Source organism: Rousettus aegyptiacus, unplaced genomic scaffold (genome assembly GCF_014176215.1).
Source record: "Rousettus aegyptiacus isolate mRouAeg1 unplaced genomic scaffold, mRouAeg1.p scaffold_m13_p_13, whole genome shotgun sequence".
In the NCBI taxonomy this organism is placed as follows: Eukaryota; Metazoa; Chordata; class Mammalia; order Chiroptera; family Pteropodidae; genus Rousettus; species Rousettus aegyptiacus.
In genome coordinates, this window is record NW_023416288.1 from 30,289,972 (window position 1) to 30,303,678 (window position 13,707).

At 38.4% G+C, this 13,707-nt stretch overlaps 1 protein-coding gene across 3 annotated transcripts in view; it reads right to left on the bottom strand.

Annotated features, from left to right (window-relative positions):
- MACC1 (MET transcriptional regulator MACC1) overlaps positions 1-13,707 on the bottom strand; it is a 97,500-nt gene that overhangs the window by 61,585 nt on the left and 22,208 nt on the right. Inside the window, exon 1 of one of the 3 annotated variants that reach the window (XM_036230398.1) lies at positions 4,101-4,159. The exons of 1 other annotated variant lie outside the window; for it this stretch is intronic. The gene's annotated coding sequence lies outside the window, so the exon portion shown is untranslated. Of the gene's footprint in view, positions 1-3,864; positions 4,053-4,100; positions 4,160-13,707 lie in introns of those variants that run through there. One more of the 3 variants, XM_036230397.1, reaches the window with a different exon arrangement.

Here is a 13,707-nt window from a genome sequence, read left to right on the forward strand (position 1 = left end):
GACACATATTCCACGCTACCATTCCTGGAAAGTAAACCTGCTGGCTATTGTCCTGGCTGAAAATGAAATTTTTTTGTGTGTATTCTGAGGAAAGATCTCTATATAAAGAAGTCTCATCTCCGAGCAAGGTGGTGGCTCCGGGAATCAACAGAGAATCCCCAAGAAAAAATAAAATCTTGAAAGGAAAGAGTCACACTGCTCTCCTTTCTCCTTCCCACCCCCAGGTACCTAAGTCCTCTTTCTTCAGCCTTCCTCCTTGAACGGTGCAGGAGGAAGAGTAGAATGCAGCTGCATTTTAATGAAAAGGCGCTTGCTGTCCCCGTTTTTTTCCAGCAGACTCTGACAGCTCTCATAAAAGCCCATGTAATTAACAATGCAGATTCCCTTTCCACTGCAAGGTCGACTGATATCAATTTCAAATTACCTGAAGTGAAAAGGAACATTTCCCCCTACAAGAACTAGCTCCCTCTCTTTTTTGCTTCAGTTACTGTCATTCCCTCAGGCCACGAAGCAGAAAGGCTCAAGAACATCTTGCCTGTAGTTTTTATCATCATCATCATCATCATAATTTTTTTTTCCAAATTCTGTTAGATTTTATCCCATCTTGTTTAGAAATTAGGATTACAAGTAGCATATGTTTTGTTTTTTTTTAAAGCATTTTATTTTATTTTATTATTAGTTTCAAGTATACAGTATGTTGGTTAGATTTTTTTTATAATGACTTAATTTTCTTTTTTATTGAATGCCTTTCTCATCCCTCTCTTCCATTTTCATTCTGAGCACCTGTTATTTATTCATGCTCGGATTATTAAAACCTATTTCCAAAGTGCTTTCTCTGCATTCATGCTCTCTGATCCAATCCACCTGCATGCCATTCACTGGATGATCTTTCTGAAGCACAGCTTTCAACATGGTGTCTGTGGGTTAGGACTCTTTTGGAACTCCACCATTTTGAAGCTAAGTCCAAATCCCTTTAAAGCTTTCACAAGCTTTAACCTTATTCCAGCATCATCACCCAAAGTCCCCTAGGCTACCGCTAATAGAATACACAACGTCCCTCCTTCCAAGCTATACATGAAAACGGCCTATTCAATTTCACTTGTTAATTTCTGTACTTGACATTGCCTCTGTTTCAGTGTTTCCCAAACATTAGATATTCTCGTATTTCTTCATTTTTCCCATTACCAAGTACCACTATATTTACTTAATATTTTCTGTAAATCCACTCTCGTTTTAGCTCACAAAAGTCTTTAAAAAGCAAAACTGTATTAGTACCACTAAAGGAAAACCTAGAATCTATTGGAATAAATAGGCAATACCTATAAAAATGTTTTTCTAAAAGTTATTAAGTTATAACTACTTTTTGTCTGCTAAAATCATCGAGCTTGTTACTTACTCTACTGTTGTTATAAAGGAGGATTGAACAAGTGTTAGAATTTTAAAGTCATATCAACAAAACCTTGTCCTTGAAGAACTGAAAATAATTTGAAAAATATAACTTTCTCACTGCGTAACTCAAAATTATTGATTGTTATTGATATTGCCCCAAGTCATTTCATCTATAAAAATTTCGGGAAACACTGCTGTAGACGGGATATTCTTTTCACCTTTTTCTGCTGATTTCAACTCTGCACAGCCTTCTAGGCCAGGCTAAAGCCCCACCTCTTCCCAGAGTATCCTCTTGATACCCACATACCATGCCCCACCCCTGCCCCCGGCATTCTGAGTACATGCTTCTTCCGTGTTTTGGGAAGTCATTCCACTCTACTTTTGAGTGAGCCATATACAAGTTTTCAAATTTATTTTTTTCTGGTCTCCAATGATTACAGTTCAAGCAAAGATTTGTGGAGGCTCCTTTGTAATCCCATGATACTGCACATCATACCTCTAAGTGGGAATCAACTAACAATGATACCAGGAATGGCATGAGTGATGGATGCATTGGCACTTCCTACCTTTTGCTTTTTATGGGTACATATCTCTTCTAGCAGACAAAGATCCCCTCAAGGCTATGCCTAAGTCACCCTTTAACTTTGAGGTCCAGTCCAGTGGAAGAACACTGTAGGATTGCTAGAAGTAATTGGTGAGTAAATAAATGATACTTCCTAGGGAGAGTAGAGCACAGAGAACATTCAACAGCAAAACCAATACTGGCGTTTTAGATAGTGTACTATATTTTTCAAGTGCTTTTGCAGCTTTTCTTCTTTGCTTTCATTCTACTGCTACCCCGGACTTCCTGACATAGTTTCTCAGAGAGTTCTAATTTAAATAGCAAATCACATGCAAAACTGCACATTTGTCACAAATACTGGTAATTATTACCTTCAACTATCACCAAATACCATAGCAGATACTTAATTTTAACAGACAGCTAGGCATATGTGTGGTTTTCCAAGAAAATATTTTCCAAAAATTCAACAACATGCTTTCAAGTTTAAAACAAAAATAAATCCAAAGTGTCTTGTCCTCCAAATTAGCTAATACATTTTAAAATACGATAGTGGTTAACAAATCCTATCTTAATAGTCTTTATTATCTTAAAGACTCAGTCACATAAAAATAATCTATTTATAAATAGGCTACAGGTAATGTGAGAAAACTGGAATAAATAAAACATTTAGTTATATCTAAAGTTTTCAGGGAAGTTGTGACTAATAATTACAACTTCATAATTCCTATATCTGTACAGTACCCATGAAATCATATTAAAAATCACTACTATGAATTAGAGATAATTGCAAAATTAAGTTAAGGAAGTATAAAAGAATCACCACAAAGGTTGAGACAACTTTAAGAATATACCAGAAATGAAATGTCATCATTGCTAATTATTGTTATATAAAAGTTAGGCACAAACATAAGTGATCCAATATCAACTTTGAAATTATGTCTACTAAAAAAGGACTTACACATTTTTTCAGGCATGGGAAGCACAAGAATTTTCCATACATTCTTTTCTTTTTAATTGTAAAAACACATAACATAAAAACATCTTAACCGTTTACAAAGTATACAATTCAACAGTTTTAAGTATATGTACATTATCACTCAACCAATCTCCAGAATTTTCAAAAATTGCAAAACTGAAACTCTGTACCTATTAAATATTTCCTATTTCCCTCTCCCTCCACCTACTGGCAACCAGCATTCTACTCTGTGTTTGTTTGAGTTTGACTACTCTCAATACTTCACATAAATGGAATCCTACAATATTTTTATCTCTTTAATCTGTTTTTGAAGTGTAATTGAAACTTAATTAGGAAAAAGCCAAGTTCATCCTTCATCAATTATTGTCTAACCACGTATTTAGCATAATGCACTGTGTCATTTTCACTTTATTAATCCAATGAAGTAGGTTTTATATGGACTTTTCCAATGAGGAAAAGGAATGAAGCTCGACAAGGTGAGGCATTTTCTCAAAGATCACATACCTGAAGCAGTGGGGCCACTACACCCAAATCCATCTGACTTCGGCACCCATAGTCTTTTTAACACACTTGGCCATCTTCTGAAGTATTTAAAATTTTCAGAGGAGTTCGACCTTCTACATATTTGAAGTAAATCAGAGTGGTTTTTTTTTTTACATTTGATTTTGAATGTTTCATGTCTTCTTCCTCTTTTTATAAATGATTTTATTCTAAACCCCGTCTCAAGGTGTTATTTTAGTCTACATGTCAAAGTTTATTTTAAACCGTGTCCCACAAATTCACAGAATACCAATCACATTCCCTTTTTACTTTCCAAGCAGGGCTCGGGAAGGAAGAAGCATTTAGTTTGTCCAATTGTAGTAAAAATGACACAATTTCCAATGTGTTCCACGTGTCAATAGTGAAAAGAATATTAATTTTTTAAAACACCACTTACAGTTGTAGAAATGAACCCAAGCCTCTTCAGTTCAGGAACATTATGTCAGTGAATGGAAGTCAATCCACAAAAACCAAAGGCTCTTTTCAAAATGTGTCCTGCTCTGCATGCGGCACCTAAATTGCTGCTTGCCGAGCCATCTGGGACTGGAAGTCCTCCCAGTGTAGCTCCAGGCTGCCCAACCAGAAAGTCTAAAAGGCAAAAGAACTACAACTCCCACAATTCATACTCCTCACCTGAAACCAGAAGAGGGTGGATGGCAACAGTTTCACCTTAGGAAGAAAGTAAATAGCTGGAAAAGCAAAGCAGTATGTAAAAAAAAAAAAAAAAAAAAAAAAAAAAAAAAAAAAAAAGTCAGGTGAGCATACCTAAGAACAACTTGTAAACACAAACCTATTTCTATAAAAGAAAACAAAAGTGTTTTTTGATGTTTGCCAAGGAGTAAGACGGCACCCTCAGTGTTGGCAAGAACTAAAAACTTCATGCAAACAAATCCTCATGTAGCTGTGGAACCGGCCTGGCCAGATTCTCTTTCAGTGATTCAGAGCTGAGGATGCCTCACTGCCTGCCTATTGGAGCAGGTGAATGAGGACTTGCCAGGTAAGGACTGAAAGCCTCTAATCCTTCATACATCAGCACTGTGACTGACACTCAGATGCTATAGATATAATGGAGACCATTTACCCTTCATCCTCCAAAATGGCCTGGATTTTTTAAAACATGCTTCTTAAAATGTGAGCAAGGTGGAACCCTTGTTGGTATTTCCTTCCATTTTTCTTTCCATTTCATCATTTTGAGTTTTCCTTTCGTATATTCCAGCATTATTTCTGATTGCTCAAAGTTCAAGAACAAGAACATTGAATTGGAAAAGGGGGAAATAAATGTTAAAACTTAGGTAAAATGAAAGGTGCAATAATTGTTTCACTTCTTTGCAACATCTGGAACAGAGTATTAAAAACAAATGAAAACTAAGAAATGTGTTTCCTCAATTTGTTCATATAGCATCTGTCATCAGCCTTTTAATAACTATTAGACACAGCCCAGAAAATGGGTATAGACAAGCATTGGCTTGGGCTAGGCCCAAAAACATAATGGGAGGATTCAGCTAAAGTAAGCAGATACCAGAATAGTGACAAAGGAGAAATTTCCTTTCCCTTTTCTGTACTCTCACTCTCCCTCCTCTTTAGATGTCCCCTCCCTAAGGAACACTGGGGCTTCCTACTGCCCAACCTACTTGATCAACCCAGAGTTCCATTTCCCTTTGGGTCATCCCACAACCCAAACTGAACCATTCTATTGTTCTTTGTCACAGATCTCTCAATCTCCTGCCTAGAACCTGACGTTCCTCTAATCACTGATACTTGCACAAGCCCCGCAGATTTTGTTCTCCCTGCCGTTCCTTCTCCCTGAAATGTTTTTTGCCCACCTTTAATGTTTAGATCTTTTCTTTCTTTCAAAGCTTAATGGAAAAGGACTCTTCTCTGAGAAGCCCTCCCCAGTCTTCCCTAATGAATTATTCTGTCCTAATAAATGCCATTATATTTCATCTAGTCCTCTCATACCAGACTGTGTACCTTGTTTCATTGTTGTGTATGTATGGTGTGTGTGTGTACACACAGGCAATGTTGCCTTCCTATTTGAAGGCAAGACTTTATTTTATTCCAACCTCTCTCAGTAATTTACATGCAGATGTTTCTGATACTCAATGAAAGAAATAACTGAGATATTAACTCTAAGCTGGATGTTAGGACCTAACACCATCTTTCTCTCTCCCAGAAAACATTTTCACTTTAAAAACTCTCTCTGAATACTGTTAACAGCTTCTCCCTATGGACCAGTCTGGTGTGGCTTCCACAACCTTTATTTGCAGAAAGGTAAGGTATTAAATCTATCCATTTAACCCCTGACAGTACCTGAAATGAAGGCTCTCATGGACCGGTAATATTTGTTTCACCAGCTTTGCCCCATGCTATGTACTTGGCTTCCTAACCGCCTCCCAAATGACAGGCCCTCAGTCCCACGACTGTATCTTGGAGAGCTGGCCCCACCTCCATCTATGATTTTTGATCATCAGCTCCAGCATTTCTGGTTTCCTTCTCCTATAACCTACTCCCTTGGCTCTGAAGTAGAAACTCTGCCCTTGGGACTCCTTTACATAGTTCTTAATCACTGATTTCTCCCACCCAGGGAAGGGAATTCTCTCAGCAGTTGTTAGTTTCTCACGCCTCTGCTTCTATGGGATTCTCCTGCTCCTCACACACTCAGCTGTCTTTTAGCTGTCAGCCACTGGGGGAGAAGTGGACCTTCTATATACTGCTGATACACACTGAGGTTTCTGTGGACCATAAGACTCAAAGGCAGGCTGGTGTGAGTGATTTTTGCCTGGAAAGTCTTCCCAACTCTTCTCTATTGTATAATAAAGACTGCTAACGCCTTAGCCTGGCTGTGTGAATCTATCTAAAATTAGGCATGGGGTTCATCCTCAGCAGATGGCCCAAGGTCGCTTCCTTAAGAAAGTCTTCTTTGACCCTTTACCCCTTCCTTGCCCCTTACATGTTTCTTGTACTGATTTACACAAATGTCTGACTGGTCTGATATGTTAATGCTAAGCCGAGATGTTTTCATTTCTCCCCTGAGATCATGATTATTTTAAGTCATGAGATTTGTTGAACCTAACTGATAACTAGAATATATGGACATCTGTTATTTCCCGACAGATAGAACAAAGATATGGAAAGCCAGCCCCTTTTACCCTAGTACATGGGAAGAAGAAAGTCAGGAGTTGAGTGGAACTCTAATGAGGCTTCAGTTGGAAGCTTATTGGAGGTGCTGGAGAGGTAGGGGCAGGGCCTCCGTGTTCAGCTGTACGGCCTATACCATTATATTCTTTGTCCAGTTGGGATAGCTGATCAAGGACTATTTTTACATCTTTCAGTGTGGGAATGAAAAGTTGCCAAGAGGTCCAGTGGACCTGCAAATGCCGGGAGTTAGTATAAAGAGGCCACACCATGTCTTTGTAACTCCAGAAAAATGGTAAGAATCATCTATCAATGGGTGGCATGCTCGTACGATGTTCTAAAAAAGCCTATTGGTCAAGCACCAGAATCATAAGACTCCTCCACAGCAGGCGACCAGCCAGGACCCAGAGGGCATCACGTGGGCTTCAGACCCTCTTCCTTCCCCACCATAACATTATGTCTGTCCTCCTATAATACCCTTAGGTACCATCTTGGAGATGGAGCAGGAGGAGGAAAAACTGAAAATAATAAAGAAATCACCCAAAAGACTGTTTAAGGTAAAAGAGACTGTGCCGTATTAAATTGTGAGTTTAAAATCTGCTTTACCCCATCCACATTCTAATGGTGACAACCAACATGGAAGGTGAAATGCCAGCGACTCATTGTCAGACCAGCCTGGGAGATAAGGGAGGAACTACAGCACTTAGGATAGCTAATCGGACACAGCGATCTGGGACCTGGAATTAGGAACTGGCGACACAGAGAAGCAGAAACAGAGGAGAATCCACTATCATGTAGAACAGAGGCAGCTGTGAAAACAACGTCCTCCTCTAGATGTGGCTGTCGTAGCCATGCAAAATGCAGTCCAGAACTCTCAGTGACGGTCATACAAACTGTGAGCTCCCGGGCTTAGCAGAAACAACTAATTTATCCCAGTAGCATTACTGTATTTTGGCTGCTGCTCTGGCTTTACAGGCCTTCTACCTGATTCTCCACCCTTCCCAGAAATTGTGGAACTGGTGTTTGGAGTGTTGCTCTTCAATTTATATCAGCCAAAATCATTTGCTATCGCTTGGAGCTAAAAATTCTGACTGATACATCTAATGCAGCCCTTGCCTCACAATGATCACTTCTGCCTATATTAAGACTCCATCAGACCAAGGACTGGATCTTATTTAATCTGTAAATATCCAAAAGCTCCACATTGCTGGCCATGGTACACAAGTATTGACCTAAATTGAATTGACTGGTAAAATGAGGAAGGCTTGCTTAAAGTTCCTCCTAACTCAAAAATTCTCTCACCACATGGAAGCTGTCAGTTATTTATTAATGCAGAGGTAATTTTATTTCTCTCTTAATGCTGTAGCTGGTTTAAAATTTAGATGTTACCTCCTCTCTGTATCTAGCAGGGAACAGAGCAAGTGAATTCTTGCACCTGGGGGGAAAAATCAAACACACAAAAACTGGTTTAAATATGGCCAGGGTATTACTTAATAATCAAAAGGGGATTTTCCTGGTATCCTTCCTTGACCTATGTTAAATGTCATTCATGTTTGGTCCCTGCAGAACAAATACACCAAAAAGAGTAATAGGAAACAGCCACATTCCCCACATGCTTAGATTTTTCCCAGTATGAGGCTATCTTGGAAAGAGAAAGGCCACATTGGTAAGCTTATAAGAAAGTTCCCCGTGGAGTTTTTCTCTGTCCTGTTTCAGTATGATATATGGACTCTCAGACCCTTGGGTTGCCTGCGACATCCGTTTTCTAGTTCACTTTGTCCCTTAGTCATGGTCACACTGCAACTTTCCAAAAATCGTTAAATAACTGTTTCATTTACCACTTAATTTCAGTGAATAGTTCAAATCATAGGAAAATGTTAGGGCCAAAGTCAATTTAGGTCAGATTGATCTTATTTCCCAAGATTAAGAAAGTGAGTCAAGTTGTTTTTACAATTTCTTATTATCCTCCATTACATCTTTCTGGCTCTTTATTCAACCATAAGATGAGTCATCCATAAATTGACCCCCACTGAGCTGTAGTTTAGAAGTTCATCGCTGTTTTCTTTCATTTCTTGTTTTCAAAATAACCCAAGGAAATATGTGCCAGCTCTTCACATGATCATAAGATGTTTCCACACTGCCCTTTTGCTACTAATCAACAATAGAGAACTCTCTGTGCAGTTTTCACTGGAACACCTGTAGATTACCTGCCTTATAACCTAATGAGTTGTTCATTTGTTCACTGCTCTGTATTCTTAGTGGTATAACTGCCGCTTTCATGCCCCAATCACTCTTTGGAAAAATCTTCAGCTACCTTCATCAACATCCCTGAAGCGCATGTGATCTTCCAGGAAATTTCCAAGTGTATATTTGTCTCTAAGTCTAGGAATGTGTAAAATTTTGCGTCTCTTGATTAAAATAGTGATTTTGTGCATTCTATTAACAGATGTCTGTGTGTGTGTGTGTGTGTGTGTGTGTGTGTGCGCGCGCGCGTGCATGCACATGCATACACACAGGCATACAAATTATAATACCCACTTTGGGGGGATAAAAGAGTTTACTCTGAGTACCTGGTATACCAGATTGTAAGTTATTTGAGACTAGAATATCAGCTTTTGACTGTATTCTATAAACTTCACATCACATCTAGAAGCCAAGACAAGGGGATGATAGGTATTCCTAATTTATCTGCAAATATAGTTTAGATAATATGTTTCACTACATGTTTCTTGAACATTTTTGAATTTGGCACATGAAGACACAAAACATTTTTTAATTTTAATATCCATTCACATATTGCTGTGTGCTCTGGACACCATCATTGAAATATTCCAGAAGTCCTTTCATTTTTCCGTCAAATGGAAACTCTGTAAGAAAGTAGTATATTTCATTCACATGCTAAGAGTACTGCCACTAATTCTGTATCTTCCTAATAAGTATTAAGCCACAGTGTGATTTATATTCTCTACCTTGAGGTTAAGAGACTGAACTCCATAGAGGCTTACCTACAAGACACAAAAATCTGATGTTCTCTAGCACAGAAGACGAGTGCCTTAAGCACCCATCCACTACCCTGTGAGGATTCTGGGATGTCAAAGGTTGGCTGCTTTCCACACATTCTCCTGGGGCTAAGAAGTTCATTCTGAGTGTATCTATTTTCAATTGCTGCCAAAACAAATTACCACAAAGTTAGTGACTTAAACCATGCAAATTTATTATCTTCCAGTTCTGGAAGTCAGGAGGCTAACAGGGGCCTCACTGGGTGAAATAAGGTATCAGTATGACCACATTCCTTTCCAGACTCTGAGAGAGAATCCATTTCCTTGCCTTTTTCAACTTCTAGCAGCTGTCTGCATTCCTTAGCTTAGATCCCCTTCCCCCATCAACAATGAGACTGAGTCCTCTCAGTCACATCTTTATGATCCTATTGTTCTCTCTCTTTCTCTTTCCTCCTCCCCTTCCCTTCCTTTCCCTCTTTCACTCCCTCTTCTTTCCTGACAACAGCTGAAAAAACTCCTCTACAAAGGACTCACTGATTACATTGGGACCTTCTGGTAACCCAGGATACTACCCCTCTCCCCATTTTAAAGTAAAGACCTTTAATCACATCTGCAAAGTCCTTTATGCCATGCCAGGTAACATACTCATAGGTTCTTGGGATTAGGGTGTGGACATATTTGAGGGGTCGTTATTCTGGATACTACACTGAGTTTCCACCTCAGGAAATTCTCTATGTAGTATCTATATAGTATTCTAGGGGTAGAGTTAGGTCCCGTATAAATTTCCAACTGGAATTGAAAGAAAATAGTTTTATTTGTACACAGAACCAGTGTTAGGAGGATATATATAATTGAAGAAGCATAAAGAAAGGCCCTGGGTTCTCTAAACATCACCTGTCTCTGCACTGCCACCCATTATTTCATTACGAGAGACCCATGATTCAGTTCTAAAAGTTGAGTGCTCTCAAAAGCAATTAAATTAATTAAATAAAACCACATTAAAACAGAAACACAACTTAGAAGGGTTCCTATTGCAAAGATTCATTAACCCACATCTCAGTAGGGGTTAGTTTGTGAAATGGGCAGAGTGAGGAAAGGATAAAGGCAGCACTCAATTGAGAAGTCGACGTTGCCCGTTTCGGAGAGATTATACAAGTGCCTCTCACATCCACGTGAAAAAGGAGTGCCTCTCCTATCTCATGAAAGAATCTAGCAACAGATACAGCGTTCATGCCTTGTAACACGACTCCACTGCCCCGACTGACCACAGATGATTAATCGTGAATGACTGGAATGAAAATTAATGTACAAACCAAAGTTGGCCAAATGCAAACTAGACTCGGGTTTTTCAAACTGTATGGTAGACCCATTTGTGAGTCATGAATCAATTCATCAACATTTCTAAGTGAAATCGAATATGTGGAAATAGAACAGGACAGAATGGATAAAATGGAATAAAGAGAGTAAAACACATTAGAATAGAATAGACCTGAGTGCATGTAGTTAAAAACGGACATTGTTGTTCCATGAAGTGTTCATTTCAGTGTGTATGTGAATGTGTATACGTGCATGCATCTGTGTGTATGCTTGAGTATTGGGTCAAATACAAAAGTTTTCTGTGGGCAAATCTGAAAGCTACAGAGCTAAATAGGGGTCTTATGAGGTATTCTGACATGAGAGCTATTTCCTATCAAGGTTTATATATATATATATATATATATATATATATATATATATATATATGTATGTATGTATGTATATATAGTTGCTATTCTATATATATATAGAATAGCAACTAATGAACAAACCAATCAAATCACCTGTCTTACGACATGCAAATAAAAATTTCAAATAGAGTTACAGGCTTGAGAATGCTGCAAAACCAAGATAAACACCTTGACAGGATGGAAAGAGAAACCACAAACTAGTCAAAAACTTGAGTAATATGCAGAGACTGTGGGAGGAGAGAGCAGCAGGGTGGAGGGTCGGTGATTCACGGTGATAGCAGAAATAGACAGAAAGAAGCAGAGTAAGAGAAAGGCTAGTCACAAGAATAGCAGAATCACAGAGTTCAGAAGTTTTAGACGCTCCTTTATAAGGGCAAGGTAAGGTGTACTGTTAGTCATTCTCATATTCAACAAATATTTTACTGCATGCCAGAAAATGTTCTAAAATCTAGGGATATTCCAGTGAAGAGAAATGGCTTGAATCCATGCCTTCATGGAGTCTACATTCTAGTGGATTGTGTACTAAGAGTTATGCCCTAAACTGTTTGAGTTCTTTCTGAGTATACAAATGTCACAGTGACTTCCTGTGCTCTCTTCCTTTGTTCTCTTTTTAACACCCTCATCATCATATTTCTTGCAACACACACAAAAAAAGCCTAATTAATGTGGCCCAAATTTAAAAAGCTGAGTACTTAAAGTTTTGCTGAGGACTAATTCTAAATGTACAGAATTCTCATTTTGAAGGGATGAAGTAAGGGCTTGTCTCATCGTGCAGATAACATTGAGACCAAAAAAGAAGAATTAAGTAAATTAAATACAGTAAAGTTTTCATCATTGTTTTGGGTTTATTCGTTTACAGAGTATTTATTATTTTTTAATTACTTTATTTTTGCTCTGATAATGATTCTTTTTTTAAGCAACCAAGAATAACTTGTTGATCAAAATTTGCCTAAACTAATTCTATTAGTAGTTCTCAAGGCATATCCCTCTTATCATTTCAAGAAACACTCAACATCAATCAGCTCTTACCTTCTTTTGTATTTTCTTTTATATTCTACCCTTTTCTCTCTTTGAAATCTGTTCTTACTCACACATCTCTCAGTCCCCCATTTTATAAAACAACAAACTTTTACAGCATCCTCTAGCAATCATGATAATCATTGCTCCCTATTATTGACAAGCTTTCAGCAGAAACTCTCTATGTACTTGCTGTCAGTTTGCTTCTTTTTCTCAGTCCTCGACCCTTTCTAATCTGACTTCCACTTCCATCAAGCTCTCCTTATGGCCATTTTTCTAAATCCAATGGATTTTTTTTCAATCTTCATCTTTCTTGATCTCTCAGCAGATGTTAACACTTTACATCAGTCAGAATGGTCTAGAATATATTTGCAGAAAAAAAATTCAAAACTTCAGGCTCATACTAACAAAGGCTTCTTTCTTGCTCACTCTCCCTGTCCACTAAGAATTAGCAGAATGGTTTTACTCATCTTAATCACTCAAGAACTTAGATCTTCAGAGAAGGCCCTATTCCAGACATTGCCTATTGTCCTGGTAGAGGGAGAGCCTTGGTAAACCTCATACAGGCATTTATACACTGTGCCTAGAATCAACATACATCTGTCTTTGCTTATAATTCTTCAGCCCAAACTGAACACATGGCCACACTCACCCACAAACAGCCAGGAGGTAGTTGTTACCATGTGCCTGTAGACAGAGAACTGGAAAACTGATGAGCTGGATGCAATTCCTACAGTGAGGTTTACTGATCCCTCCATGGAACTTACTCTCCCTTGTCATTTGAGAGGCAATATTTTTTATACTTCTCCTTTTTCTCTGGCTGCTCTTTTTGTCTTTGCAGGCCCATTCTCCCCTACCCAGCTTGTCCTTGCCCCTCATCTCATCTCATCCTTGCCATTATTTCTATTATCTTATATACACTAATAATTTTAAATTTATATCAGAGCCCTCCACTGAACCCAAACTCAGATATCTATCTCTCCACTCTTCCTGATCTCAGTCTAAAACTAGACTCATAAATTTGCCCCCAAATGGTTTCTTTGCCCATGTTTCCTACCTTATGGCGCGGCGCCATGAGCCATTCAATTTTAAAAGTCAAAATCCCAGAAAAGATCCTCTCCTTCTTTCACTGTCCATATCAATTCCATCACCAGCTCCTGTCAGGTTTAACTCCTAAATACAACTCACTCTATATTCCTTTCTCCATGTTCACTGTCACTGCCCTACTCCAAAACTACCTACATCCTTTGCTTGGAATTAAAGAATAGCCTAACTGGCCTCTCCTTATCTATTTTTGATGTTCTTCAATCCATTCTTTACATTGAAAATGGAATGCTTTTTCTAAAATGTAAATTCGGTACC